We start from the raw sequence: 24,767 nt of genomic DNA on the forward strand, positions 1-24,767 counted from the left end.
GAATGGCCAACTCCTGCTCCTATTTTTCTTTGCTTTTATGTTTCTATTCCTGTCCCACTCAGGACACAGAAGTTTCTCAAAAGGCAAGTGGATCTGCATTGAAAGAAAGTGCTCACATTTACATAGCACAGAACATCCAATGAAGTCCTTTTTTGAAATAAAAGCAGAAAATGCTGGAAATAGCAGGTCAGGCAGCGCCTGTGGAGATAGAAACAGAGCTAACATTTCAGGTCGATGACCTTTTTTGAAGTGTAATCACTGTTGCAATCAAGGAAGTTCAGCAGCCAACTTGCACACGGCAATGTCCCCCATAAACAGCAATGTGACAACTGTTGAATCCGTGCATCTTTAGGTCGTGTGTCCTTCAAATAATCGACAGAGACTGCAGAGGAACAATCAACAGGTGTTTACTGGATGAGGGTCGCTCTAAAATTAAACAGTACAGATCCCTACTCAGGGTTATACACAGGTGTGGTCACTGCCGGTACTACAGTATACAGGAGCTGTAAAAAGTAGTTCTCCCCTTAAAGGCACATACACTACAATTCCTCCCCTTTTAGATTAACAGTACCATAACATTCATATAACAATTAACACTTTTAACATGCAACATTAACTGAAAATAGTCCATTTATAAATTCAGTCTTTGGGGCGGCTTCCTGATCCTTTCTGGATAGCGCCTTTCCTGAGTGTCTTGCTCTTGGTGCGGAGGCGATTCTGGCCCCCTGTCGTCGGTTGGTTCATCAGCTTCCGATACTACTGTTTCTGGGGTAGATGCTACCTGTATGTCGGGTTCATTACCAGGTACGCGAGACATGGGGTTGCCTCGTTCCTGTGACGCTAGGATCTGGTCGACATGGCGTCTCACAATGTTCTCCCCAACATTCACTGTGTACATTAGTAGCCCCTGCCGTGTGCATATCGTTCCTGGTTGCCATTTCTCTGTTCAGTAGTCGCGGGCCAAGACTGGTTGCCCTACATTGAAGCTCCTTGTCGGCTTCTCATTGAAGTGCGGGAATTGCTTATTCTCAACATTTCTTCGTACATTTGGTCTGAGCAAATCCAGACGAGATCTCAACCTTCGGTTAAAGAACATCATGGCCGGGGTCTGGTTGGTAACTGCATGTGTCGCATTTCTGTAAGCGAACAGGAAATTGTCCATCTAATGCTGCAGTGGAATGTCGTCATCGCACATGGCCGTTACGGCCTTTTTAAAGGTTTGTACGAACCTCTCAGCCAATCCATTTGTGGCTGGATGATACGGGGCGGATGTGTAATGCCTTACCCCATTCCTTTTCATAAATTTCCGAAACACTTCGGACACAAACTGTGGTCCGTTATCAGAGCAATTCTGCTCTGGCAAGCCATTCCTGGCAAATATGGTCCGTAGGACTGCAATCGTTTTCTCCGTGGTGGTGGAGGACATTTTGATCACCTCAGGCCATTTCGAGTGCGCATCCACTGCTATTAAGAACATTGAGTCCATGAATGGACCAGCAAAATCAATATGCACCCGTTGCCATGGAGAGGAGTGCCACTCCCATGGGTGTAGAGGGGCATGTGGTGGTGCATTTTGGACCTTCTGGCATCCTGAGCAGCTCTTTGTCAGGTCCTCGATTTGCTGATCGATCCCCGGTCACCACACATAAGCCCTAGCAAGGCTTTTCAATTTCACCCCTCCCAGATGGCCTTCGTGAAGCTCATTGAGCACTCTCTCCCTTAACTTGGGTGGAATTACCACTCGGGATCCACACATCAAGGTCCCCTGGCATACTGACAGCTGTTCTCTTCTGGATGAGAATGCTAGCAACAGTGAGTCGCCATGTGTTGGCCATCCCTTCACCGTCAAATCATATACCCAAGACAGTGTCGGGTCATTTCGGGTCTCCTTCTCTATATCCGCGTTAGTTACTGGCAAGCGTTCAATTATAGTCGAATAAAATATTTCGACAGGGTCCACTGCTGGTGCTTCCTCCGCAGTAGGCAGTGGCAGGCGTGATAGCTCATCAGCGTTTCCATGCTGTTTCGTGCCCTTATACTCTATTTCATATTGGTTCGCCCCTAGAAAAAGGGACCATCTTTGTAGCCGTTGCGCAGTCAACACCCTTCTTTGGATTAAAGATGGAGACAAGTGGTTGGTGGTCAGTCAGCAAGGTGAACTTCTGCCCGTGCAGATAGTGGTTGAACTTTTTCACTCCCCACACTAGGCTGAGGGCCTCCCTGTCAATCTGGGCGTAGTTACGCTCGGCTGAGATTAGTGACCGAGACGCAAAGGCTACTGGCCTCTCCAAGCCGTCCGGGAATTTGTGCGACAGTACAGCTCCAATACCATAGGGTGATGCATCACACGCCAACCGAGTTGGTAGTGCTGGGTTGAAATGAGCAAACACCTCTTTTGATGTGATCAATTCTTTGCACTTCTGGAAAGCTCGTTTACATTCATCATTCCACTTCCAAGGTACCCCCATTTGCAGTAGGGTGTTCAGTGGGTGTAGTAACGTAGACAAATTCGGCAAGAACTTATGGTAGTAGTTCACTAGCCTGAGGAACGACCTCAGTTGTGACACACCTTCCAGTGCTGGAGCCTTGACTACTACCTCAATCTTTTCAGGGGACTTATGTAACCCCTCTTCATCAATAACGTGGCCACAATACGAGATATGCTTCTGGAAAAACTCGCATTTGTGGCGATTAGCTCGGAGCCCATATTCCTTCAATCTAGTGAGCACCTGCTCCAGGTTGGCGAGGTGATCACTGTCATTTTCGCCCATGACCAGGATGTCGTCCAAATAACACTGGGTCCCTGGAATCCCTTGCAGGACTTGATCCATTGCCCTTTGCCAAATAGCCGGAGCTGATGCTACCCCGAACACCAGCCGGTTGTATTGGTAGAGACCTTTGTGAGTGTTGATCGTGAGGTACTGTTTCGAGGCTTCTTCTACCTCCATTTGCAGGTACGCCTGGGCCAGATCAATCTTAGTGAAGCGTTTTCCTCCAGATAGCGAGGCGAAAATATCTTCAATCCTCGGATGCGGATATTGTACCGTGTGAAGGACTGGGTTCACTGTCACCTTAAAGTCCTCACAGATGCGAATCTTCTTTGGTTCCCCAGGAGTATTACTCAATGACTAATCTATTGGAATTTTTTGAGGGAGTAACTGGTAGAATAGATGGGGGAGAGCCAGTAGATGTGGTGTACCTGGACTTCCAAAAGGCCTTCGATAAGGTCCCACATAAAAGATTAGCATGGAAAATTGAGGCTCATGGGATAAAGGGGAAAGTTTTGGCGTGGATAGGGAACTGGCTGTCAGATAGAAAACAGAGAGTTGGAATAAACGGCTCATTTTCTGAATGGCAGGCAGTAACAAGTGGGGTACCACAGGGATCTGTCCTGGGCCCCCAGCTGTTCACAATTTACATTAATGACCTGGATCAGGGAGTCGGATGCAGCATTTCCAAATTTGCAGACGACACTAAACTAGGAGGGGGGGTGGGCTCAGAGGAAGAGACCAGGAAGCTCCAGAGCGATTTGGACAGACTGGGCGATTGGGCGGATAAATGGCAGATGCACTATAATGTGGACAAGTGCGAAGTTATCCACCTTGGGTGCAGGAACGGGAGGGCAAATTATTATTTAAATGGCAATAGATTGGGAGAGGGGGAAGTACAGAGAGACCTGGGTGTTCTTGTACACCAGTCACTGAAGGCGAGCATGCAGGTGCAACAGGCGGTCAAGAAGGCAAACGGTATGCTGGCCTTCATAGCAAAAGGGTTAGAATACAGGAACAGGGATACCTTGCTGCAGCTGTACAGGGCACTGGTGAGACCACACCTCGAGTACTGTGTACAGTTTTGGTCGCCTCATCTGAGGAAGGATGTTCTTGCCATGGAGGGGGTGCAGCGGCGATTCACCAGGCTGATACCAGGAATGGCGGGAATGACCTATGAGGAGAGACTATGTAGTTTAGGGATGTACACACTGGAGTTTAGAAGATTGAGAGGGGACCTCATAGAAGTGTATAAAATTCTGACAGGTCTAGACAGACTGGATGCAGAAGGAATGTTTCCCTTGGCGGGTGAGAACAGAACTAGAGGACATAATTTAAGGATAAGGGCTAAACCATTTAGGACAGAGATGAGGGGGAATTTCTTCACTCAGAGAGTGGTGAACCTGTGGAACTCATTGCCACGGAGGGCAGTGTACGCCAGCTCATTGAATATATTTAAGAGGGAATTAGATATATTTCTACGGGCAAAAGGGGTTAAGGGTTACGGAGAGAAGGCGGGGACGGGATACTGAATTAAAGGATCAGCCATGATCTCATCGAATGGCGGAGCAGGCACGAAGGGCCGAATGGCCTACTCCTGCTCCTATCTTCTATGTATCTATGTATCTATGACCTCTTCATTACAGGAACGATGGGTGTAGCCCACTCGCTCCCGTCCATTTTGGGCAGTACTCCAGAAAGTTCCAAACCTTCCAGCTCTGCTTCGACGGCTGGGCGGATCGCATAAGGCACCGGTCTGGCCTTAAAAAACTTTAGGCTTGCATTTTCCTCTATTTTTATCGTCGCTGTTATGCCTTTTAGTGTTCCGAGTCCCTCCTGGAACACTTCTTGTGTGTCAGTTAGCATTTTTGACAGTCGTCCAGGTGTGACATCGTCATCCTTTTTGGCATCTACCGTCAGTGCTTGTATGGCATGCCAATCTAAATGTATCTTCTGGATCCATTCACGTCCTAGTAGTGGTGGTCCTCCATCTGGCAATACATATAAGTCCATTTTTGGTGTTTCCTTGCCGTTGTATATCACGTTCACCCTTATTTTTCCTTTGGGGTAGACTTTTTGCCCCGTGTACGTCTTCAAGATAATCTCTGTATCTCTCAAGGGTATATGTGAGAATAGCCGCTTGTAGTCCCTTTAGTTTATGACTGTTAGGGCTGATTCTGTGTCCAATTCCATTTTCACTTGGACTCTGTCTATCTTGAGCGTGACCCAGATAGTTTGGTGTTCCTCCATTTTGGTTACATTATGTAGTTTCAGACTGCCCAGCTCCTTGCTTCCGGAGTCTGTATCACTTTTCTGTTCGTCTGAACTACTCTCCGTCACCTTATGTACCTTTTTGTACTTCTCCTGTAGAGGTTTCTTGCTGCTGGTTTTCTTTCCCGACCTGCAGACTCTTATTATGTGTCCTACTTTTCCACACTGTCTGCACACTTGGTCCTTGAACCAACAATCCTTATGGTCGTGTGTTGTTCTGCCGCAGCGATAACACCTCACTGCTCCATATGACATTTCATTTGTGCTATATTCTTGCGGTCTCCGTTGTATCTCTGCAGCGCCCCGTGCGGCTGCTTTGTGTGATACTGCCATGTTGAAAGCCTTGTCCAGCGTAAGATCCTTTTCTGATAGAAGCCGTTTCTGGGTTCCTTCACTTTGAAGCCCACACACAAACTTGCCCCTTAAAGTATCTGCTAGTCCCGTTCCAAACTGGCAGTGTTTCGATAGCTTGCGCAGTTCCGTTAAATACTCAGCATTACGTTCGTCTTTATGCTGGTTCCTTTTGTGAAACTTAAATCTTTCTGCTATCAGCAGCGGTGTGGGGTTTAAGTGGTCCTGTAGGATTGCCACTATGCTTTCAAAATCCTTTTCCACTGGCTTCTCTGGGGTGACTAGGTTTCGCAGTAAGCCGTATGTTTTTGCACCCATGGAATTCAACAATACCAGTGCTTTCCTGGCATCTGGCACTTCATTCGCTTTGCAGTACACCTCCATGCGTTCTACATATGTCGCCCAATCTTCGACTTCATTGTCGAACGCTGTGACCCTGCCACTCTTCTGCATCCCTGGGTGTGGTTAGACTGGCTAAAAATGGCGTCTCCCGCGCTCTCCCTTCTTCTCCGCTGGCTCAAAATGGCGTCTCCCGCGCTTCCCTTTCTTCTCTGCTGCGGCCCAAATGGCGCCTCCCGCGCTTTCTTTTCTTCCCCCACAGACGCTGCTCAGCCCTTGAACACCGGCCATGCTCTGCACGTTTTCCTGCATGCTTCTCTCGTTGACGGCACTCGGTCTTCAACCCCGGCTGCGCCCTGCGCGCTTCACCCTCTCTCGTTGATGCCGCTCGGTCTTCAACCCCGGCTGCGCCCTGTGTGCTTTACCCTCTCTCTTACATGTCGACGCTGCTCGGCCTTTTTCTGTGCCGTCGGTCGGCTCCCCCCGCCGCTGCCCGGGAAGGGTCTGCGCCGTACCTGCTGCCAGCCCGCTGTGCTGGATCGTCGCAGCTGGAGAACCAAGCCCAGCTCTCCACAGCCTCCTCTGCCTGCTCAAGTCCTCTCAGGATGGTCGACGCCCACACTGATGGAATCAGCCTTCTTCTGCAGATTTGCAGGTAGGTTCGAATCACCTCGTTGCCAATGTTGAATCTGTGAATCTTAGGTCGTGTGTCCTTCAAATAATCGACAGAGACTGCAGAGGAACAATCAACAGGTGTTTACTGGATGAGGGTTGCTCTAAAACTAAACAGTACAGATCCCTACTCAGGGTTATATACAGCTGTGGTCACTGCCGGTACTACAGTGTACAGGAGCTGTAAAAAGTCATAATCATAATCATAATCAACTTTATTGTCATTGTTAGTGCACAAGTGCAGTACAACGAAATGTAGGCTTGCGGCTCCCGAGAGTGTACATTTAGATTAAGACATTTAAACATTCAACATTCATTTGGCTTGTAATACATTAACATAAACATAATAAAGTGCATTGGCAGATGTGCAGGCTTTAGAGTTTATTTGTGGAGTTCAGTAGGATACACTACAACAACGACCAAATAATCTGTTTTAGCGACGTTGATTGAGGGATAAATATTGGCCAGGACACCGGGGATAACTCCTCCAGCTCTTCTTCGAAATAGTGCCGTGGGATCTTTTACGTCCACCTGGGAGGGCAGACGGAGCCTCGGTTTAACATCTCATCGGAAAGACCGCACCTCTGACAGTGCGGCACTCCCTCAGTGCTGCACTGGAGTTTCAGCCTAGATGCTGTTCTCAAGCCTCTGCAGTGGGGCTTGAACCCGTAACCTTCTGACTCAAAGATGAAAGTGCTACCTCTGAGCCGTGGTATTGCATTTTTAGCTGCAAAAGGTCACCTCTGCAAACAAAGAGAATTATCCAGCATTACTGTGATTCAGTACCATCAAGGTTGAAAAATTATTAATAATCAATTTAAGATTAAGGCACCTAAATGAACTGCACGTTCAGGATAGAAGCACATACATTGCTCCTAAGTCATCTAATATTTTCGAGCCCTGCACCTGGTAATATGCCAAAGAGTAATTAGTGTAATTAGGGACACAGCAGACATGCCAAGAATTTATTGAAGGTAAAGAAGCTAAGCATCCTCCGTTAAACTCTTTAGAGAGTATCTTGCCATCGGAAAACAAATTTGCTCTATTCAGTCATCCCACAATTGTAGCCATCAGCAGTCATTCTGGCTGCTGCTGATCCTTCATACTCACTGATCCTGCCCTCCCAGCTGCATTTCAGAAGCAGCCTCACGGTATCCTAGCAGTACAGTTTGGTAAATGAGGGCTGTGAAAGCGAAGGGAGAGGATGTTCCTCGCAATGCAACAATGCCCAATGGAACACTCCAGCTAATAACCGAGATAAGCCTCCTGTAGAGCTGCTCAATGGGCATGGGGGGTGGGGGGGATTTCCCCTTGTTTCTGTAAGGTTTATTTCTCCTGTGGTTCCCCCTGTGACATGCAGAAAACAGAAATGGAGATAGTAGAGCTGCTCTTGAGCCTCTGCCAATGATGCTTTGGTCTGGCTCCTTGGTGCTACATGACAGTGGTGAAGTTGACTCGCTTCCAATTTTTACTTCCTCTTTCAGGGGAACTATTTAATCTCTGCTTCGTGTCACCCTGAATTTCTGCAGTGGAGGTCAGGAATCCTTTACCTGCATGTGTCACCACTTCAATGGCTCAGCACATTTATTTTATTTCTCCATCAATTCATCGCAGCAGGGAAACTGGCTAATCTAAACTCTCTCATTCTGAAAAAACTTTCCTGCTTCACTTTATCAATACTGTACTACTAGATAGTTCTTGTCTGAACTTTTTTCCTGCTTTTCATACGTTCTGAGTACGCCATCCTACATGGTCTCACGCAACGTCCCGTTCATCCACCACTCCTGTGCTCGCTGATCTACATTGTCTTCCGGTCTGGCACTGCCTGTCTTAAAATTCACATCCTTGTTTTGCAAATCCACCCACGGCCTCGCCCCTCCCTATTTCTGTAATCTTCTCCAGCCCGACAAGCCTCCGAGACCTCTGCACTCCTCCAAATCTGGCCTCTTGCACTTACCCAATTTTCATCTCTCCACCATTGGCGACTGTGCCTGTGAACTAAGCTCTGGATTTCAATCCCTAAATGTCTCCACCTCTCTCTCTCCTCCTTTAAGATGATCCTTAAAATCGACCTCCAACCAAGCTGTAGGCCACCTGTCCTAATATCTCCTTATATGGCTCAGTGTCAAATTTTGTTTGATAAATGCTCCTTTGAAGCACCTTGGGACATTTTACCACCTAGGTTTCGCAATATAAAAATATAAAGTACCTATAAAAGTACATGGCGAGGCATACAGAGTTTTCACATTACAGGAAACTCTCGTTTAAACGGCACCTAAATATCCAGAATTCTCTATTAACCGGCAAAACTCTCACTCCGAAAACAACACCTCAATAACCGGCAATCTTGTCGAGTCCGAGTCTCCCGCGGTGGCCGAGTTAGTCAGTGGGAGTAGTTCTCCAAACTGCCACTACTCAGCTTCTTGGCGCTGTCGGAAGTCCGAACACCTCAATAACAGGAGTGCAGTACTGTATACAGTTGTTTACTGTATAAGTTTTGTTTTACTGTTAAGTAATTAAAGAGTTATGGATTACCTTCAACTGGCAGTACTGTACTTAATCAAGCATCTTCCACCATCCATTTAACACAACATTCTGTAGGTGAGTACCCAATTACTGTATACTGCACATTTCTTGATTTTTTAAATTTGTGTTTGTTAAAAATAGTCTCGGTAGATAACCCTCTCCGTCATCCGGAATTTTTAATCAACCGGCACCATCCTGGTCCCGTCGGTGCCGGATACAAAAGAGTTTCCTGTATTCTGAAATTGGAGGCAGCAAACGCTATAAGGATAAGCGCATTATCCTGGTAGTCACATAATACAATGATAATGGAGTTGTTGACTAACCATAGCAATCAATCTCTATCAATTAGTCTACAACAGACCCAGACATGACATGAGGAAAACCCCAGTGGTGGGGAGCTTTAGGAAGCATAGGTCCAAAGTCAACTGTTCCTCCCAAGCGCGCTACACTTACCACATGTCATGTCTCAAATTATTGTATTGAGTTAGCTGATCTTAGCCAGAGTAGCGGTAAGGGGTTTTTACAATTGGCCTCAGGTCCCCCTGGATTGGGGAGGAGGAAATCAGCCAAGGACTACTATCTCCAGTGATCCTTTTTGGAAGTGCACATGCGGGCATCAGTCGAGCGCCGAGTTCGGCCGCGACGGCCTTCAAATAGCCTCCTGACACTTTCAAAGATCAGTTGTGAAAAAAGGGAGCACTTGGGCGAGGCACAAGAGGATATCCATGAAATCATACCCCAGCAAGGAGACAGCACCTTTCCTCAATAAAGGAGAGGAGATAAAACTGCAAGGGAAAAAAATGACCTCAGCTCCCAGAGATGTATCACATAACTGTGATTTTATGTGATACTGTAACATGCTCTATATGCAACACAATTGGAAAAATCTGATGTTGCTCTTCAAGAAATAACCTTGCAATACCCTAGTAATCCTCACAATGCTGTCTCACCTTAGTTGGTGTTTCATAATGCTTGCCTCATTGCTTTTGTTGCTGCCTTTGAACATCATTAATTAATCACCTTTCCGGTCCAACTGCACCATTGGAGCGCATTGTGTGCGATGTAAATGTTAGCTCAGGTGAATGGAGACAAGGCAAAACAACCTCATCATCTGACAAAAGCCCTTTTCAGTCACCTTGGAACCTGAAAACAGAAGAACAATGTGGATAGCACTGGGCATCCACAGAGAACAATGTTAAAACATCTAACTGACAAAGGACACACCCACAGTGAAATTCAGAAGTGTTTTTCAATTCTCTTCCCCTTACTCCCTTCCTGAAGTTGGGTGCGGTTCCACAGCAACTTTTTTTTTTATTCACTGATGGGATCTGGGTGTCGCTGGCATGGCCAGCATTTATTGGCCATCCCTAGCTGCCCTTGAGAAGGTGGTGGTGAGCCACCTTCTTGAACTGCTGCAGTCTGTGTGGTGATGGTACACCAACAGTGCTGTTAGGAAGGGAGTTCCAGGATTTTGACCCAGCGACGATGAAGGATCGGCGATATATTTCTAAGTCAGGATGGTGTGTGACTTGAAGGGGAACTTGGAGGTGGTGGTGTTCCCCTGCGCCTGCTGCCCTTGTCCTTCTAGGTGGAAGAGTTCGCGGGTTTGGGAGGTGCTGCCGAAGAAACCTTGGCGAGTTGCCGCAGTGCATCTTGTAGATGGTATACACTGCAATCACGGTGCGTCGGTGGTGGAGGGAGTGGATGTTTAAGGTGGTGGATGGGGTGCCAATCAAGCGGGCTGCTTTGTCCTGGATGGTGTCGAGCTTCTTGAGTATTGTTGGAGCTGCACTCATCCAGGCAAGTGGAGAGTATTCCATCACACTCCTGACTTGTGCCTTGTAGATGGTGGAAAGGCTTTGGGGAGTCAGGAGGTGAGACACCCGATGCAGAACACCCAGCCTCTGACATGCTCCTGTTGCCACAGTATTTATGTGGCTGAGCCAGTTAAGTTTCTGGTCAATGATGACCCCCCGTCCTCCGAGACCTTACACGACTGGGCATTTATCCTGTCAGCCTGCTGAATGGGTAGTGGAAGGCTCTTCACGAGTGGGGAAGGGGCATCATCACTGGGCCCAATGATGTTCTCAGCCAGAGCGCACATGTTCTTGTAGAAGTCTCTGGGTGACAATCAAGATTGGGGAAACCTGCCTCATATTCCCCCTGCCTAACCCAGGGATAATGAGGTTACTTGTAGGGCACCCCCACTTATACTGAGGGTATCCACTAACTCAGCCCAAACTGGCAATTGAATCCAGGGCCCTACTAGTCTTTTTGACTCAGGACTGGTCATTGAATCTTTGGAGGAAACTTAGCACCGTTTTTACATTTGGAGTTTCGGTGCACGGGGACTCAAGGAGCTATATCACAATGGACATAGTGGGCTAGAAATTGGAGCGGTGCTCAAAAACGGTTGCACTGTGGGAGCAGGGAGTAATCCCTGGGCCTGAGGCACACGTAATATGAGTCTTCTTCTTCTTCTTAGGCAGTCCCTCGGAACCGAGGATGACTTGCTTACACATTAAAAATGAGTTCGCAGGTGACTGATGAGTCCAATGCGGGACCTACAGTCTCTGTCACAGGTGGGGCAGACGGTGGTTGACGTGCGCTCCTTCCGCTGTTTGCACTTGGTTTCCACTTGCTCCCAGCGAAGAGATTCGAGGTGTTCGGCGCTTTCCCGGATGCTTCTCCTCCACTTTGTGTGGTCTTGGGACAGGGATTCCCAGGTGTCGGTGGGGATGTTACACTTTTTCAAGGAGGCCTTGAGGTTGTCCTTGAAGCATTTCCTCTGCCCATCTGGGGCTCTTTTGCCGTGCCGGAGCTCCGAGTAGAGCGCTTGTTTTGGGAGTCTCGTATGGGGCATGCGGACATTGTGACCCATCCATTGGAGCTGATTGAGCGTGGTCAAAGCTTCGATGCTGGGGATGTTGGCCTGATCAAGAACACTGACGTTGGTGCGCTTACCCTGCCAATGGATTTGCAGGTTCTTGCGGAGGCAGCGTTGGGGTACCTCTCCAGTGCTTTGAGGTGCCTGCTGTACATGGTCCATGTCTCTGAGGCATACAGCAGGGCGGGTATCACTGCTGCTCTGTAGACCATGAGCTTAGTGCCGGATTTGAGGTCTTGGTCTTCAAACACTCTCTTCCTCAGGTGACCGAAGTCTGCACTGGCACACTGAAGGTGGTGTCGGACTTCGTCGTCGACATCTGCCCTTGTTGACAGTAGGCTCCCGAGGTATGGAAAGTGGTCCACGTTGTCCAAGGCCTTGGCGTGGATTTTGATAATCGGGGGGCAGCACTGTGTGGCGGGGGCAGGTTGGTAGAGGACCTTTGCCTTACGGATGTTTAGTGTAAGGCCCATGCTCTCGTACGCTTCGGTGAAGGTGTTGACGATGGTTTGGAGTTCGACCTCCGAGTGAGCGCAGATGCAAGCGTCGTCTGCATATGAGTAGGTGGGAAGAGACTGCGAGACTGTACTCCAGCAAGGAGTCAACACCTTCAGACGGGGAGGGTAAGGGATAAAATTGGTAAGAAAAAGGTTTCTAAAAAAGGACTGCCAGAAATCAAATCCATCCATGGCATTGAATGTGGGCCCCGATTTTAATTCCAGGTGGATTCTCCGCTCGGTCCTGAATTAAAATTACAGTCGGGTCAGAATGATGTCATTGGGCCGCAACATGCATATGTAAAGAAGGACCCCGTTGGCTCCGGGCGTGTGTCCTTGCTGCCTGCTCAGGAGAGCAGGTTAATATTGTAGATCTTGTGATCATGGCGGCTTTCGGACAGGTAAGAGCCAGGGCGATTTTAACTGCCCACCCGCTAGGTTTCTGCTGAGCGAGTAGGGTTAAAATCGCCCCTATCTGTCAGAAGGACAGCAGTAATCAGATACATGCAATGCTTCATGTAATGTTAGATCTCCAGCTCACAATAACGCAGAGCATTTAAAATCTAAACTCAACATTACTAATATCCAAAGATGGCTTGGCAGAGTTGCAGTGTTGATTAATAACAACAGAAAATGCTGGAAAAACTCAGCAGGCCAGGCAACATCCGTGGAGAGATAATAGAGTCAACGTTTCGGGTCAAAACCCTTTGATCAAAACTCATTCGCTGCTCTGGAGATCAGGTATTTTAACTCCCGGCCCTCATTTGAAATCTTCCGGCCCGACTTCCCTCTCACTCCGGCCAGGAAGTCAGTAGGTAGCGAGAGAAAGAAGGAGCTGCTGTGGTAAGATTCACTTTTTTTTCTCCTCTGCCCTTGATGTTCCATTTTTTAACCTATTCCTCGCTTCCATTTTCACGTTCTTATCTTTTACTGTGGTTCACTTTCTTTTCTCTATTTTCGTGTTGACTAATAGATAGTTTGCTGGACCGAAATATGGTGCAACATTTAGATTTCCTACTAACTATCATTGGGAAACAAAGGAAAAAGATGAGAAAATTAAATGTCACAATGGGTTAGACTATGAAGTCTGATTGCCCATTTGAGGGCTCTCAGTCCTCGCAAGAGGCGCTGGTCAGGAAATTGTGCACTTTGATTTTACGTCCATTTAATCCACTCAATTTATTATTTAAATGGACATAAAAATCAAGGCCCATGAATTCCTGACCAGTATTTCCTTTGAGTGCTACTCCTTGCTGGGGGGTGTGTCTGACTGGGGAATCCGCCTTATTATTCTATCCACTTTGGGTCTAGTATTGAATCAACTCGTTGAAGTTAAATAGGAGTCTCAAACTCTAACCCTTACACCAAAATTAGGTCATTTTACCGCCTCTGACACATTAATAGTAAGCGTCAGATCAACTTATATTTTATATATTCAGGGGTTTGAAAAGCGCTGTGAGTTAACATGCTGTCCTTCACGTCGAGGAGTTGGCTCTGAATCCAGCCCCGGACTAATGAGGCCGAAAGCTTCCTTTCTCTGATGGCTGCAAAGTCCTAACTAATACGGACAGCCTGAATCCAGCTTGCAGTTGGTGTGAGCTCGCAACAGAACAGTTTGATGCTAATTGCCAATAAATTGGCAATTGCACTTGGAAAGACGATAAGGATGCTTGGGAAATGTCACACTGGTGCAGTCATACTCTTCTAACATTGTAATTAAGTCCCATCATTGGACCTGGCCAGGAGAGTGTACGATTCTGGAACTGGCTGCAAAAATGGGGTGAAAAAATAGTTGGCTCCCCAGCAGCGACATTCACAGCACACAATTTGCCACCCAACTCTCTTTTTTTTCCAAATAGACAGCGGCCCTGCTTTTAACAGTGGGGCAGGTTTCAGCGAGTAAGCAGTGCGTGTGAGTTAGAAACTCACCCGCTGCTCTGGAGATCAGGGGGGAAAAATTCAGTATCGTCCCGTTTGGGGCGCCATTATCGGCCGTGCGCAAAGTTTAGCGCCTGACGCTAATTATCACCTCCGACGGCAAACTTGGCTTTTATTGCCCCTGGAGGTGATTTGGAGCGCTAAATCAGGCGCTGCACACCTCTCTTAAGGCGCAAAGTCCGAGGGGCGAGGCGCTACCTCAGAGCGCGGGCGAAGCAAGGAATTGCATATCAAAATAAACCTGCAAAGTGCTGCTCAGTACCCAAAACTCCTTCACACAGCGTTGAATCTCTCCAGAAGTCTCTCTCTCTCTCTCTCTCAGAATGCGTGGTGCAAAAATGTCACCAACAAAGAAAGGCAGGAAGCGGTTGCCTTTAAATAGTGCTCCCCCAGCCCCTTCCTGACAGCATAACGCTCCCCTCAACCTGTCATTGCTAGCGGCAGGCAGTAAGGCAGGGGGCGCCACTCAATATCCGGTCCGGGGCGCTACCGGGGCGCTGCGCACTCGACTGCTGTCATGAACTGCTGGTGCAGGAGATCGTGGCAGTAGTGTTTAGTGCCGCCGCAAAATTTCTAGTTAATTTTGCGAGCGGTGCAAACATCGACGTGCTCAGGCACTAGTTGCTTTGTGCCCCATTTGCGCCCTCTTAAGGCGTTAACGGGAGGCGCAAACAACTGAATTTTTTCCCCCAGGTATTTTAACTCCCGGCACTCATTTGAAACCTTCCGGCCTGACTTCCCGCTCACTCCGGCCAGGAAGTCAGTAGGTAGCAAGAGAAAGAAGGAGCTGCTGTGGTAAGATTCACTTTTTTTTTCTCCTCTACCCTTGATGTTCCATTTTTTAACCTATTCCTCGCTTCCATTTTCACGTTCTTATCTTTTGCTGTGGTTCACTTTCTTTTCTCTAATTTTGTTTTGTTTTCCGTCACCTCTCAGCTGGCCGCTTTTGTTTCTCCGCACACTTTCAATGGGGTTTTGTCCTTCCGTTCTTAGAAACATAGAAAGAAGCATAGAAAAATAGGAAAGAAAGTGAGAGAAAGAGAGTATCCTGGTTACCCTGTGGGAGAGCTTAGAGGAGAAATTGGGATGCACAGCACTAGTTTTTCAGGTGCTATGTGGCCTACTAATGTCCCAAAATGGCGGGCGGGAAGTGCATGCTCACATCCAACTGGAAGTGCGCCGACTGCCATATTGGGTAAGAGCAAACAAGAGGCGTCCTTTACCCACGCCAGAAGCAGGCGTTAGACCTTCTGCATATGAAAATAAGGGGCCTAATATCTGCTGAGATCTCAGCTCCAACATTGGTTTGCCCTGAGGCAGCCAGCGCTATGGAACACCTGCAACAAAGAAGCTAAGTAACTCCTGCATTCTCCTGCTAACCCTGCATTAAAGGACCCGATCACCGCTGCTCCCAGCCCCACCTCCAACCTGACCCTGAGATGCCCGACATTCAATTTTCCACCACCCCCCGCCCCCCCCCCACCAAAGCCTCAACTCCCGGTCTCATAGCCTTCCAGCCCCGAGATGCCTGACTCCTTGTTGTACGAGGCCCCTTGGGTCGGAGCGATCATAATATGATCGAATTCTTCATTAAGATGGAGAATGAAGTAGTCGACTCAGAGACTTGGGTCCTAAGTTTAAATAAAGGAAACTACGATGGTCTGAGGTGTGAGTTGGGTAGGATTGATTGGGGAATGTCACTCAAAGGGTTAACGGTGGATAGGCAATGGCAAACATTCAAAGACCGCATGGATGAACTATAGAATTTGTTCATCCCAGTTTGGCATAAAAATAAAACAAATAAGATGACTCAACCATGGCTAACAAGGGAAATTAGGGATAGCATAAGATCCAAGGAGAGGACATATAAATTGGCCAGAAAAAGCAGTAAACCTGCGGATTGGGAGCAGTTTAGGATTCAACAAAGGAGGACAAAGGGATTAATTAAGAAAAGGAAAATAGAATATGAGAGTAAACTTGCAGGGAACATAAAAACTGACTGTAAAACCTTTTATAGGTATGTGAAGAGAAAAAGATTGGTGAAGTCAAGCGTAGGTCCCTTGCAGTCAGAATCAGGGGAATTTATATTGGGGAACAAAGAAATGCCAGAACAATTAAATACATATTTTGGTTCTGTCTTCACAAAGGAGGACACAAATAACCTCCCAGAGATGTCGGGGAAGATAGGGTCTGAAGAAAGGGAGGAACTGAAAGAAATCAGTATTTGTAGGGAAATGGTGCTAGGGAAATTGATGGGATTGAAGGCCGATAAATCCCCAGGGCCTGATAATCTACATCCTAGGGTACTTAAGGAAGTGGCCCTAGAAATAGTAGATGCATTGCTGGTCATCTTCCAACATTCGATGGAATCTGGAACAGTACCCATGGATTGGAGGGTAGCTAATGTTACCACACTATTCAAAAAAGGTGGTAGAGAGAAAACGGGGAATTATACACCGGTAAGCCTGACATCGGTAGTGGGGAAAATGCTAGAGTCCATTATAAAAGATGTAATAGCAGAGCACTTGGAAAACAGTGACAGGATCGGACAAAGTCAACATGGATTTACAAAAGGTAAATCGTGCTTGACTAATCTACTGGAATTTTTTGAGGATGTAACTGGTGGAATAGATAAGGGAGAACCAGTGGATGTGGTGTATTTGGACTTTCAGAAGGCTTTCGATAAGGTCCCGCATAAGAGATTAGCGTGTAAAGTTACGGCACATGGGATTGGGGGCAAGGTATTGACTTGGATAGAGAACTGGTTGGCAGACAGAAAGCAAAGAGTTGGAATAAACGGGTCTTTTTCCGAGTGGGAGGCAGTGATTAGTGGGGTACCGCAGGGATCAGTCCTTGGACCCCAGCTATTCACAATATATATTAATGATCTAGACAAGGGATCTAGATGTAATATCTTCAAATTTGCAGGCGACACAAAGCTGGGTGGGCGTGTGTGCTGTGAGGAGGATGCCGAGAAACTCCAGTATGATTTGGACAGGTTGATTGATTGGGCAGAAGCATGGCAGATGCAATATAACGTGGATAAATGCAAGAAGGCAGATTATTATCTGAATGGCAATAGATTGGGAGAAGGGGAAGTGCAACGAGACCTGGGCGTCCTTGTGCACCAGTCGCTGAAGGTAAGCATGCAGGTGCCGCAGGCGGTTAAGAAGGCAAATGGTATGTTGGCCTTCGTAGCGAGAGGGTTCGAGTACAGGAGCAAGGATGTCTTGCTGCAGTTGTACAGGGCCCTGGTGAGACCACACCTTGAGTATTGTGTGCAGTTTTGGTCGCCTTACCTGAAGAAGGACGTTCTTGCCATGGAAGGAGTGCAGCGAAGATTCACCAGGCTGATACCTGGGATGGCAGGAATGACGTATGAGGAGAGATTGTGTCGATTGGGCTTATACTCACTGAAGTTTAGAAGATTGAGAGGGGATCTCATTGAAACTTATAAAGTTCTGACAGGACTAGACAGACTAGATGCTGGAAGGGTGGTCCCGATGGTGGGGGAGTCCAGAACCAGGGGTCATAGTCTAAGGATAAGGGGTAAGCCATTTAGGACAGAGATGAGGAGGAATTTCTTCACCCAGAGAGTGGTGAACCTGTGGAATTCTCTACCACAGAAGGCAGTTGAGGCCAATTCATTAAATATATTCAAGAAGGAGTTGGATATATTTCTTAAGGCTAAAGGGATCAAGGGATATGGGGAGAAAGCAGAGACAGGGTACTGAATTTGGATGATCAGCCATGATCGCATTGAATGGTGGAGCAGGCTCAAGGGGCCGAATGGCCTACTCCTGCTCCTATCTTCTATGTTTCTATGCATTGTCAGAGGTACAATCTTTTGCATGAGAGCTAAACCATTCTGCCTATTTGAGTTGACAGGGTCCTGATCAACATTCAACCTGCCGTCAACGGTGCCAAAAACTAATCATTCATCTCAATGCTGCTGCTGGGACCTTCTCTGGAAATTGGTTGCCAAGATTGCTTGCAAAACAAAACTGTCAAACTTGAAAAGCATTCTACTGGTAGTGCAACTCTTTGGGATGACCCGTGGATGTGAAAGGTGCTACACAAATACAAGTTCTTTCTATCTCCTCTTCTACTCTTTCACATGTGGCGGTGCCTTGTACTACAGTCCTGCACCTAGCCATCTTAATAACAACAAAAAAATCTATGGATTCAGGCAAGCTATTCAATATTAGTAAAGGGAACATCAACACATTCACAAGCAACTCCTCTATCCATTATCCTAACGAAGCTGTTAACCTGTTACACTGAGTTACATAGGGGGAAAAATTTGGTTGCTTTGCACCACCCATTAACGCCCCGAGTGCTAACGTTAGCACTAACAGGGCACAAGGCAACTAGCGCCTGGGCGTGGTGCTGCTAACGCCTCCCGCGAAATTCAGCGGGAGGTTAGCTGCAGCGGTAGCCAGTAGCGCCCATGGTGCTGCGCCTCCGGCGATGGCGTATTGCCGTGCGCAGCACCCGGCTCGCGCCCCAGCCACAACCTTGGCTTGTACCCCCTGACCTACCGCTGGATGCTGTGTCCGACAGGGTCAGGGTGGTGTTTCTGCAGCCGGGGCAACGCTAATTAAAGGGCAGCTGCCGGGCGGCCATTTATTTTGGGCCACCTGCCAGCACCTGCCCCCTCTCACCTCCGCCTGCGGGGTGCTTGACGCGATCTTGAGTGCCGGGCTCTTTTGCCGGCAGCCCGCTCCCCGGTGGTCCAGCAGGGCCCTGGTGCGCACTGCTCTAGGCCACTCCCCTTTAATCAGGGGAGGGAGGCCTGCAGTACCGTGACGCTACATGCCAACACACGTGGAGCTGCTGCATGTAGCGCCACGATATTCCATGGGAGCGCCCCAAGAGGGATGGGGAACGCTTCCAGTAGCGCCCCACATCATAGAGTCAGAGGGGGGGAAAATTGGGTGAGTAGCGCCACCTGTTAGCGCCTAAAGAGGCAGTCAGTGGTTGTAGCGCCACTGGCTGCGCCTCCCGCGATATTCAGCAGGGGCGCTAATGGTGGCGTTAACCTTTTGCGCTGTGCCGCCACTGATGATGTCATCAGTGTGTGCAGCGCCCCATTCGCGCCCCAATCGCGATATTTGGTAGCGAACGCCGCTGTAGCGCCGTTCGCTACCCGCCCCCGGTTCACGGGGCCTTGCTGCGCCGGCAGAGGCGCAAGTTAAGGTGGAGGTGCGGGGCGGCCACTTTTTCGGCGGCCGCCTGCCAGCACCTCCATCCCCGGCCTCCTGGTCCCCCCTCCGCGGCATTGCCGGCTGTTTCCCGAGAGCCCGGCACTTCTCCTTGGTGCCGGGCTCTTTTGCCGGCACTCGCGATTGGGGCTCGCGGTATTGCAGGCCCCTCCCCCTTAACATTGGGAGGAAGGCCTGCAGTACCGCAGCGTGCCGTGCCGCAGCGTGTGGCACTGCGGCACGTAGCGCTGCGAAATTCATTTTCAGCGCCCTAAGAGGGACGCGGAGCGCCTCGAGCCGCGCCCCGTCTCCCTCTAGGGGCACTTCAACTGAATTTGCGGCAATCGCTAATGTGGTGATCGCGGCGCAAATTCCAGCACCCAGGCGAACTTTGCGCCGCTTGGGCGCCTCAGGCCAATTTCCAGGCCAGAGAGTCATAGAGTTATACAGCACAGAAAAAGGCCCTTCGGCCTATCGTGTCCGCTCCGGCTATCAAGCCCTGTCTATTTTAATCCCATTTTCCAGCACTTGGTCCGTAGCCTTGTATGCTATGGTGTTTCAAGTGCTCATCTAAATGCTTCTTGAATGTTGTGAGGGTTCCTGCCTCTACCATCCTTTCAGGCAGTAAGTTCCAGATTCCAACCACCCTCTGGCTGAAAAAGTTTTCCCTCAAATCCCCTCTAAACCTCCTGCCCCTTTCCTTGAAACTATGCCCCCTGGTTATTGACCCCTCTACTAAGGGGAATAGTTCCTTTCTATCGACCCTATCTATCTCCTACCTCCTGCTTGAGGCGCGGGGGTGCTAAATTTTCTGGGGCGCTAAAAGTAGCGCCCCGGCAAAGTTATCGCCCCAAAGGGGAAGCGAGACAATTTTCTCCCCATAGAGTCTACCTCACAGAAACAGGCCATTTGGTCCAACTGGTCCATGCCAGTGTTTATCTTCCAAACGAGCCCCCTCATACCCTACTTCATCTAATCTATCAGCATATTCTTCTATTCCTTTCTCCCTCATGTGTTTCTCTAGCTTCCCCTCAAATGCACCTGTGCTATTCACCTCAACTACTCCCTGCGGTAGCGAGTTCCATGTTCTAACCACACTCTGGGTAAAGAAGTTTCTCCTGAATTCCCTGTTGGATTTATTAGTGACTGTCTTATATTGATGGCCTTTAGCTCTGGTCTCCCCGACAAGTGGAAACATTTTCTCTACGTCTACCCTATCAAACCCTTTCATAATCTTGACCTCTATCAGCTCAGCCCTCAGCCTTCTCTTTTCTGGAGAAATTTAAAGAAGTCTGAGTCAGAAGAGGGCAATTTCATGGAAACCCACTAACCTGATCACACAGTGTAATTTCAACCCACTGGCTCCTGTGCCCAGTTTATAACGAGATCAATCAAACCTGGGCACTGACTTCAACAATCTTGTTTTACACAGAGTCCATGAGGATTGGCGCTGAATAATGGAAGTGGCATTGCTACTGCAGAAAGGGCTATTCCTCTGATGCAGACAGGATTCCCGAAGGTTGTCCGGTAGTGTGAACGCACCTTGGCGCTACATATGACTGATGCCCGCACCCGCACTGGGAGAAATTGATGGTGGCAAGGAGAATCGGAGATGTTCCATTTGCCAATTCCATTCATCACCTTAACGAGATCAAATAACCACAACAGAAGGGATTTTAAACTCCCAAAGAATAAAAAAATACTTCTTTAAAGGAGGTGATGGTTTATATATTTATCATCCCATCACTTTAAAGCAGGATTCTACCTCGTTTCGATTCAGCTTGCAAAGCTGTCGTTTTCTAGCCACGAGGAAGATATACTTCACCCTTTCTCTGCAGCAGTTTATGACTCAATAGTGGCTTTTTACTTCCAATGAACATTGGAGGCAGAATCGAACAAATTAGGTTGCAATGTCAGGCTGCAGCCAACAGCTCGCAGGGCAGTATTTTGCAAGCAACTGCTCTGAACTGCACTGCTACAAGATGAACGGGGTGAAAGCTCTGATACCGAAGATTCAGTGTGCAATTGCTCTTACAGGAACACATAGGTAGGATTTTCGTTGGGCCGTGGAGGCGGGATTGGAGGCGTGGGGGGGGGGGGGGTTAAAATCCCAAAATCGTGGGTCCCGAACCCATCCCGCCCCCAACCCGCCTCCATGCCAGTTTCAAAGGAGGCGGGTACCCGATCCGCACTGGGACCCACCTCCCCGTGGCGGGAAGGGGATTAATGGCAATTAACTGCCTGTTAACAGGTAGTTAACAGGCAGTTTTTAGCCTAATCCCTATTTTTAATTTTGAAGTGTGGGATTCCCGATGGCTCCAAACCACGGCAAGTTAGAGGAGGCAGACCATCGGGATGAAGGGCTTGGAGGGGTCGAGATGTCCGGTGTTCAGGTGAGTGATGGGTGCATGAGTGCAAAGGTAAGTGTGTTTGGTGTGTGTAAAGTGTTTAAAGAAGTTTTACTTACCTTTACTTACCTTTACAGTCTTCCTTCCTTCAGGTCTCGGGAGTCCCTCATCTCACCGGCACAGAAAGCAGAATGGCTGCAAGCTGTCAAAAGTTGCAGCATTCAGCTTTCTGTTCTGGGGAGATCTCTAAATCATCCTGAGAGGAAGGAATTAACTTAGAATACAGATTGTCAGTGTTTGACAGCTTCAAACAGCTGTGAAACGCTGATATTTCATCTGTCAACAGGTCTTGACAGATGAAATATCAATCTGTGACGTTACCTGTTGCCGGGTGGCCCCTAATTGGCCTGCTGAGCCTGCTGGGCGGGCTCAACAAGGTAAATCAAGTCAAAATCGCGTGGGTTAGCTAGAACTCGATGGAGGCAGGACTACAACCCCGAAAGTTGTAGTCCCGCCTCCTACCGGACTCCTCAATGAAAATCCAGCTAGGCTGGCAAGCTTGTGCAGTGCTGAGGGAGTGCTGTGCAGCCGGAGGTGTCGTCCTTCGGCTGAGACGGTAAACCACGGCCCAGTCTACCCAGAACACAATAGTTAACTGCACAATGCAATTCGTGGCACTTGAAGCAACTTTGGAACGTTTCTGAGAGACATGATAAGGTGCTATATGAATACAAATGTTTCGTACTCGTTCAATATTCCTTTCTCTGTTATTTAAAAAAAAAATCACACTGGTTCATGCCTGTGTTAAAATAATGGGCACAGGGATTTCAGACAAACTAATGTTTTGAATACTATGATACAGTGTGACTTCACCCCCTCCCCCCCTCGCATGTCTTATAAACCAAAGCACTGAGTGAAACAGGATACTGGGACTGTGACAGTAAATAATGGAACGTTTTGGTCCCTGAATTGTGAAGGGTGACAGTGCAGTGGATTGGAATATTTTCAACTTTTATTTTGTCAGCGTCAAGCACCACAACACTGAGGTATCCACCGTGGCTCGGTGGGTAGCACTCTCAGAAGGTTGTGTGTTCAAGTCCCACTCCAGAGGCTTGAGTCCATAAATCTAGGCTGACACTCCCAGTGCAGTGCTGAGGGAGCGTACTACACTTTTGGATGTCCCCGTCTTTACTTGGGTCTAGACAACTAAGCCCAATCCTGATCTCCATACGTACGCACCTTCCAGCAACAGACACTGAATAGCGATCAGGGGTAGAAACCTGGGGGGAAAAATTCAGTATCGCCCCATTTGGGGCGCCATTATCGGCCGTGCGCAAAGTTTAGCGCCTGGCGCTAATTATCGCCTCCGACAGCAAATTTGGCTTTTATCGCCCCTGGAGGTGATTGGAGCACTAAATCAGGCGCTTCACACCTGTCTTAAAGCGCAAAGGCCGAGGAGCGAAGCACTACCTCAGAGCGCAGGTGAAGCAAGGAAGGGCAAATCAAAATAAACCTGCAAAGTGCTGCTCAGTACTCAAAACTCCTTCACACAGCGTTGAATCTCTCTAGAAGTCTCTCTCTCTCAGAATGCGTGGTGCAAAAATGTCACAGACAAAAAAAGGCAGGAAGCGGTCGCCTTTAAATAGCGCTCCCCTAGTCCCTTTCTGGCAGCATAACGCTCCCCTCAACCTGTCGTTGCTAGCGGCAGGTGGTAAGGCAGGGGGCGTCACTCAGTATCCGGTCTGGGGTGCTAACGGGGCATTGCGCACTCGACTGACGTCACGATCTGCGGGCGCAGGAGATCGTAGCGGTAGCATTTAGCGCCGCTGCAAAATGTCTAGTTAATTTCGCGAACGGCGCAAACATCGCCGCGCCTGCGCACTAGTTGCTTTGCGCCCCATTAGCACCCTCTGAAGGCGCCAACAGGGGGCGCAAAGAACGGAATTTTTCCCCCCTTGACTGTTTCGTAGCCAAATTTAGTGCCCCAAGCCAATGCCCCAACTGAGCTCAGGCAACTCATCGTAGACCAGAGATCAACCCTCGAACCTTTTAAGACTGGAAGTCTCAGTGCCTCAACTAGGGTTGAGGTCCCTCCAGGATAGTCCTGGAGTCTCCAGGAATTAAAGATTCATCTCCGCCGCAAGCAGCCCAGAGGAAAAGCCATAGGGACATTAAAAACAAAAATGTATAAAAATTATCGTGGAGATGGGGAAACATGGCTGCTTGACCGGGCGGGGCGGTTGGAGGCGGGAGGCCATGTGATGAAACCGTCAGGAATGCGTCTAACCCGAGTTGGCAACACTAAGTACCAAAGCTGCGTCGAAGTGTGGAAGGCCCAGTCCCTCAGCAGCTTGTTCACTTACCCGCTCTCTGAAGACTTATAGTAGAATGGTTGTTTTTACATTAATCATAGCGCCAACTAACATTCCAAACAGTTAATAAATTGCTGCTCTAATTCATATAGAACGCAACAACTGCCGGACTAATTAAATGAACAGCTTGCCTTAACGGCTCAATGATTAAATGTACATCTCAGCCATACAGATCAAGAAGTTCCCGTTTCAATCTCTGGTGGGTGCTAAGTTAACGGGTCCCAGCTAGGGCAACAGTAGGGGAAGTGGCCTACAGAGAGTTCAAATCAACCAGAGTCCCTACTCCTGATTGCTGTTAGGAACCCTCCTGTTGGAAAGAGCATAGGATTGACCATTGACCAGAAACATAACTGGACCAGTCACATAAATACTGTGGCTACAAGAGCAGGTCAGAGGCTAGGTATTCTGCGGCGAGTGTCTCAACTCCTGACTCCCCAAAGCCTTTCCACCATCTACAAGGCACAAGTCAGGACTGGGAATACTCTCCACTTGCCTGGATGAGTGCAACTCCAACAACACTCAAGAAGGTTCACACCATCCAGGACAAAGCAACCCGCTTGATTGGCACCCCATCCACCACCTTAATCATTCACT

The sequence above is a fragment of the Somniosus microcephalus genome, chromosome 8 (assembly GCF_052327205.1).
Source record: "Somniosus microcephalus isolate GS21.2 chromosome 8, FLI_Smic_1.0, whole genome shotgun sequence".
In the NCBI taxonomy this organism is placed as follows: Eukaryota; Metazoa; Chordata; class Chondrichthyes; order Squaliformes; family Somniosidae; genus Somniosus; species Somniosus microcephalus.